Below are 6,000 nucleotides of genomic sequence, written 5' to 3'. Positions count from 1 at the left end.
GACAAGGTTGGTAAAGCTTGCTTGCTTGCTTCCTTCCTTCCTTCCTTTTCTTCTTTCCATTCTGCAGTTTAAAGTGAACAAATGCACATTGGGGGCATTCCACAATAATTAGGCACTTATTTCCTTCTACCGTGAACTGCCCTTGCCATGGAAGTCCTTTTGTTCTTCTGAAGATGCCTCATTGTCTAATTGTGTGTTTGTTGGTGTATTTGTTTGTTTCCCCCTTTATCACAGGAAAATACACATTTTAAATGTTGAATGGTACTTCTAAGCTTTTCCTGAAAAACAGCAGTTTTCTTCTCCATCCCATTCACTCCTACTTCTTGCTCCCCTGAGAAAACCCCTTTCAATGTTTGGTTATTCTTTCCTATTTACTTCTGTATTTGTAAATACTGTTTCTCTACTACTTCCCTGAATTTTTTTTTAAAGCTTTATATATTCTCTATAGAATACCTAGTAGGGAGGATGAGAACCTGGTTCTCTTAAATACTTAACACACCCACTCACACACACACACACAAAGACATGCACACACAACACAATCACATTCGCTCATAAATACCTTATTCCCTCAATACAGTTACTCTCTTCTTCCAATGAAGCTATATCACATTTTTTGTTATATTACTAGTAATGGGTTTATATCACCAAAACTACGAAACAGTCATTCACAGCTGAACTATATAGTTCATCACAGTCATATTTGCTCATAAAATGTTAACTCCTTCCTGGTGGCCCTCTTTACCCCATGTTAATTTTGTTTGGTGATCTCTGTATCGCTCACAAGTCTCTCTCCAGAGCCACTAACAGATTTGAAGACATCACCTGAATATACTCAAACAACTCAGATGTTCTCCTTATTATCTTGCTGGAGATCTTGCTCCAGGAGCCTAGGTGCTTCCTGCTCCAATTCTGATGGATTCCCCGATAAGCTGGAAGCTCACAAGATCTCAGAACTTGTGCCATCATCCTGGGAATCCCTTTGGCTTCTCTTTTGCTTTGGAGCTCTTTCCTGGATTCTGGACTTTTCCAAGTTTTCTCTCTTGTTTACATGTGCATATCTTCCTGCAGTTCCCTAAGAAAAGAAAATGTTGGGATTTTCCTGTCTGAAAATGTCTTTTTTCTATCCCCCTTGATTAGGGATAGCTTGGCTAGGTAGAGAACGTCTGGTTGCAAATCATTTCCCTTTGAATAGAGAAGACTGAGGACATCTTTCCTCATGTTCTTTTATTTTTTTGACTCTGGAAACATTTAAGAACTTCTATTCGAGACACTGTGAAATTTGAAAGTACTATGTCTCACTGTGGATCTTTTATTTTCCTTCATTCTGTATTTCAGAAATGTTCTTAATTTATGTCATGCCCTGCCATTTGAATTTTGTTTTGTTTTATTCTGGGCAATTTCTTTTAAATACTATCTACCTTTCCGAATGGCTATTATATGAACACTAATTTCCAAGTTAAATTCCTTAATTTACTTATGTTTTCTCAACTAATTTTCGTATCTTTTGTTCTAGGTTTGGGAGTTTTTTTTCTCAACCATTAAGTTGAAACTACGAATATTTTCCATGGAAAATGGGTCTTTAGATATTTTAAATGTTGGTGTCCTATTTTTAGTCCTCAGAGCTCCTTTTTTTGTTCTGCTACTTTTTAAAAATAGGATTTTTTTTTATGTTTTATACTTGCCTGTCTTATCCCTCTAAGAATGTTAATCGTAGATGCTTTTCACTTCCCCATTGTTGTTTTATATCTTTTTTTTTTTTAAAGATTTTATTTATTTATTTGACAGACGGAGATCACAAGTAGGCAGAGAAGCAGGCAGAGAGAGAGGAGGAAGCAGGCTCCAATCTGAGCAGAGAGCCCGATGTGGGGCTCGATCCCAGGACTCTGAGATCATGACCTGAGTTGAAGGCAGAGGCTTTAACCCACTGAGCCACCCAGGTGCCCCTGTATCTTGTTTTTTTAGTTCGTCTTATTCCTTCCTCTTATATTGTCTTCATTTTCCTCAGTTACTTGATTCTCTTTCAATTTTGGTGTATCCTTTTGGTTTCTTGAGGCTTTCCTCAAAGGTCTGGTTATCATTGGCCGTCTATTCATATTTAAAAATGAAGTGTGTACTCCCACCCTGATTCAAAAACTCAGATGGGCAGGGCTCCTCAACTGATAAGCTTTAGGGTTAGGTAATTAGGTTGATGCTGCTTGTCTTGTTTGAGGGCCTACAAATTGTTAGGATCTAATGTTCTTCTAAGTTGCGTTCATATCCTTAGAGAAGAACCCACCAATTTCCTGCATGAGTGCTACAAGCACTGTCTGAGAACAGAGGTGGGGGAAGGGTGTGTCATGGTCTCACTGTTCTATATATTTACTGTCACTCTCCCTGTTCCAAGCATGGCACACCTTCCTTTCTGTAGCTGAACCTGAAAGGTTTCTCTACAGCTGGTTTGTTTCAGCTTCTTCAAAGTAAACCACGTCTGATCAGCACAGGGCAGCCACCTTGTGTGATGGGGAAGGTATCTGGGGGTCTATCGGAAATTGTTAAAGCTTATTTCAGAAGATTGTTTAAAATTAATCCTGCTGGCTGATTGACTCACCACTCACAACCTCCCCTTCATTTTTGGTTGTTACACTTGGAACTGCACTGGGCACATACGAGGCACTCACTAAATATTTGTTCAACTAATGAATGATTTACAACTTTTGACTCTGATTCCTGAGCATTTTTCATGTTTTACTGTAGACTCCTACCCTGCTGTCTGGGCTTCAGCCTCTTTAGATATGCTACTTTAGCTATCCCTCTTCTACCCAGATTAACTTCTCCTCACTGCTCTTTAATCCTTTCCTGCTCTTCTGTCTTTGTGGTCTTTGTGGGTTTATGCAGTTTGTTCCTTTTTTTTTTTCTTTTTCCATTTTCATTCCTTTGTGCCATTTTTGTAGACAATGGAGATGGGAGAGATGAATATTATGTACTCAGTGTGCTGCAAAGCTCAGTGAATGATTTTCTGTTTTGATTATCATAATTACATATATTCTATTTATTTATAGAAAGGGAGGGGGAGGGACGGGAGGTGAGGGACAGAGAGAAACTTAAGCAGGTTCCACACCCAGTGTGGAGTCCAACACAGGACTCAATCTCACGACGAAATCATTAGCTAAGCTAAAGTTAAGAATCGGACACTTAACAGACTGGGACACCTGGGCACCCCTACATATATATTAAATATATTTTAAGTGAAAAATTTCAAGCATTGAGATTGTATAGGAAGCATAAAAAGTGAAGTAACATATGTATCCACACCTGCTTTGAAAAGTCTTACTGTTTAGGTCATCTTTGCTTCAGATTCATCTTTGACTTAGTATCTGTCCCTGTCCCTTGTGTGCCCACTGTCTTCTCTCATTTTTAAAGAATCAAAGTATCTCACAGATACATACGTAAAACCTCCCTTAACTTTATTCAATTTTATTTCCTTCACTCCTCAGATAGGTACTTCATTTGATCTTATTCCCATCCATGTGGAGATCTTAATGTCCATATATGTAGCCCTAAATAATTGATGGTTTGGGGGCACCTGGGTAGCTCAGTGGGTTAAAGCCTCCGCCTTTGGCTCAGGTCATGATCCTGGGGTCCTGGGATCGAGCCCCACGTTGGCCTCTCTGCAAAGCAGGGAGTCTGCTTCCCTTCCTCTCTCTCTGCCTGCCTCTCTGCCTACTTGTGATCTCTGTCTGTCAAATAAATAAATAAATAAAATCTTTAAAAAAATTAGTGGTTTTCTTTTGCATGTTTGAAATTCTATGTAAATAGTGGTGTATTATACATATTGTTCTGTAACTTCATATGCAACACATTTTCATGATGTGTATGTGTTGATGTGTTCACATAACAGCTATCAAGTGTTCCAAGCATATATTCTGTATCTTTTACCTTTGTCTATCTTAGAGTAAAAGCTATCCTAGAACACAAATCAGGTCCATAAAACACTTTGTGTACCACCACTACAAAGAAGCAGCATAATTTTTAAAAGTCTGGATTGAAATCTGGAATCTTTCATTTACTAGCTGTGTAGTTTAGGGCAAATTACTTAACCTCTCAGACCTTGGTATCATCATTTAGAAAATTTAAACACTGATAGTGCAGACCTTATTGTATTAAGTAAGCATGTAGATTTCAGTACAGTATATGACAACAATAAATAGTCAAATAATGCAGCTGCTATTATATAATAGCAACAATTCGCTGACTCAGAATCTTGGAACTGGCATTTCCATTATTTTAGGATATTCTGGTTTGCTTTACAAAATCCTCTCCAAGTAGTAGTCTGGCCTCTGAACACCTTCAGTGACCTGAAATTCTTTGAGTTCATCTTAGTTTTGGGCAGCTCTATATGAATATTGTGCTCCCTATAAGGAATTTAAAAAAAAAAAAAAAAAAGTCTCCCTGTAGCTTCTGCAGAATCAGTCCTAGTTCTACCTCTTGGGACCAGGCAGAGCAAGTCTAATCCCTCTTCCATATGACAGACTTTCAAATATTTGAAGACAAAGATCAAGTCCCCCTGAGTCTAATTATATTAAAAGTAGGGGGGAAAATATAGAAAAGGATGGGAATCGGTATGTGTCAGTGATGGATGATACCTCACCTACCGAAACAAATCGACAAAAACAGAGAGAAGTACCTTAGAACTTCCCCTTCTGCTGGTTCCTCCAAAAGAAGGAGCTCTCAGCAGAAGCTCCCTTTGAAAAAAAAAAAAAATCTTGTAAGTGCTATTGAAATTTTTCCTTAGTACTTTTTGGGGATCAGCCTTGATGGTATTAACATAAGTGCTATCAAATGGGCTAGGAAATAATCTTTAAACATATAAAGAGAGTCTTTATTGTAATCTGTTATAGTTTAAGCCTGGAGTAGATAATAATAGAAGGGGATGTTCTGGTTTTACAAGGCAATAATGTGCCTGTGCAGTCAAACTTTATTGTGAGGCAGACCACAGAATAGTTTATCCCCAAGAAGCTCTCTGACAAGTATAGAACTACCACTCCAGAGTTGGGATCAGTCACAAAAAAGAGTTTTGTTAATAAATACAGTTCTGCTTTCTAATTCCCTAATTGAGTTTCTGACTTTTACTCTAGATATTATGTTCGAAACACACACACACACGCACACACACAAAACGCACATACCCCTTTGTTGTATCTTCAAATGAAAACCACATTTTAAAACTGCCCACTTAGATAAAAAACATTAACACACGAAGACTTCCTTTCCCCAGTCCTGCAATCTGCAGGGTCCTCTTTGAGACGTGAATGAATCTACTTCCGTTCTTTGGACAAGTTGTTCCTCCCGAAGGTAATGAAAGGTTAGAGCTGAGGTTGGCAAACTATGGCCCTCAAAACCCAGGCTGCTACCTGCTTATGTGAGCTAAGAATAGTCTTAACATTTTAAAAGGCTTGAAAAAAAAAATCAAGATCGGTGTTAAGTGGCCTATAAAAATTATGTGGAAATCAAATTTCAGTGTCTATAAATAAATTTTTATTGCAACCAGGCCACACTCGTTAGTTTACATACATGGTCTGTGACTGCTTTCTTGTTACAGTGGCAAGTCGAGTAGTTTCAGTGGAGACCTTATACCCCCTAATGTTACACTCTGGCTCTACCCAAACCGGGTGCTCATCCCTAAACTAGGGAATGAAGATCTGGTTAGTGGGAGGAACCAAGAATCTCAGTTTGAAGGGAATGAGAAAAAAAGTCTGGATGATGTCTTAGGAGGGAAGGACTTAACCAAAACTAGAAAAAAAAAATTGTCAATAAAGAGAACGTGGGCACTGTTCATAGGCTTCAATGGAAGTTATGGATCAAAATGACCAGAAGCTCTTAAGTTTCCTTGAAAGCTCATCCCAGATTTGAACAGCTCTGTGAAAATTATGCCTCTTATGGAAGAGGGGGGGAAGGGAAGTCTCCTTGTTGTTTCTGTAGAATTGGCCCTAGGTCTACCTCTTGGGACCCGGCAGAACA

The sequence above is a fragment of the Lutra lutra genome, chromosome 2 (genome assembly GCF_902655055.1).
Source record: "Lutra lutra chromosome 2, mLutLut1.2, whole genome shotgun sequence".
NCBI lineage: Eukaryota > Metazoa > Chordata > Mammalia > Carnivora > Mustelidae > Lutra > Lutra lutra.
Note: the sequence above shows the minus strand (reverse complement) of the source record.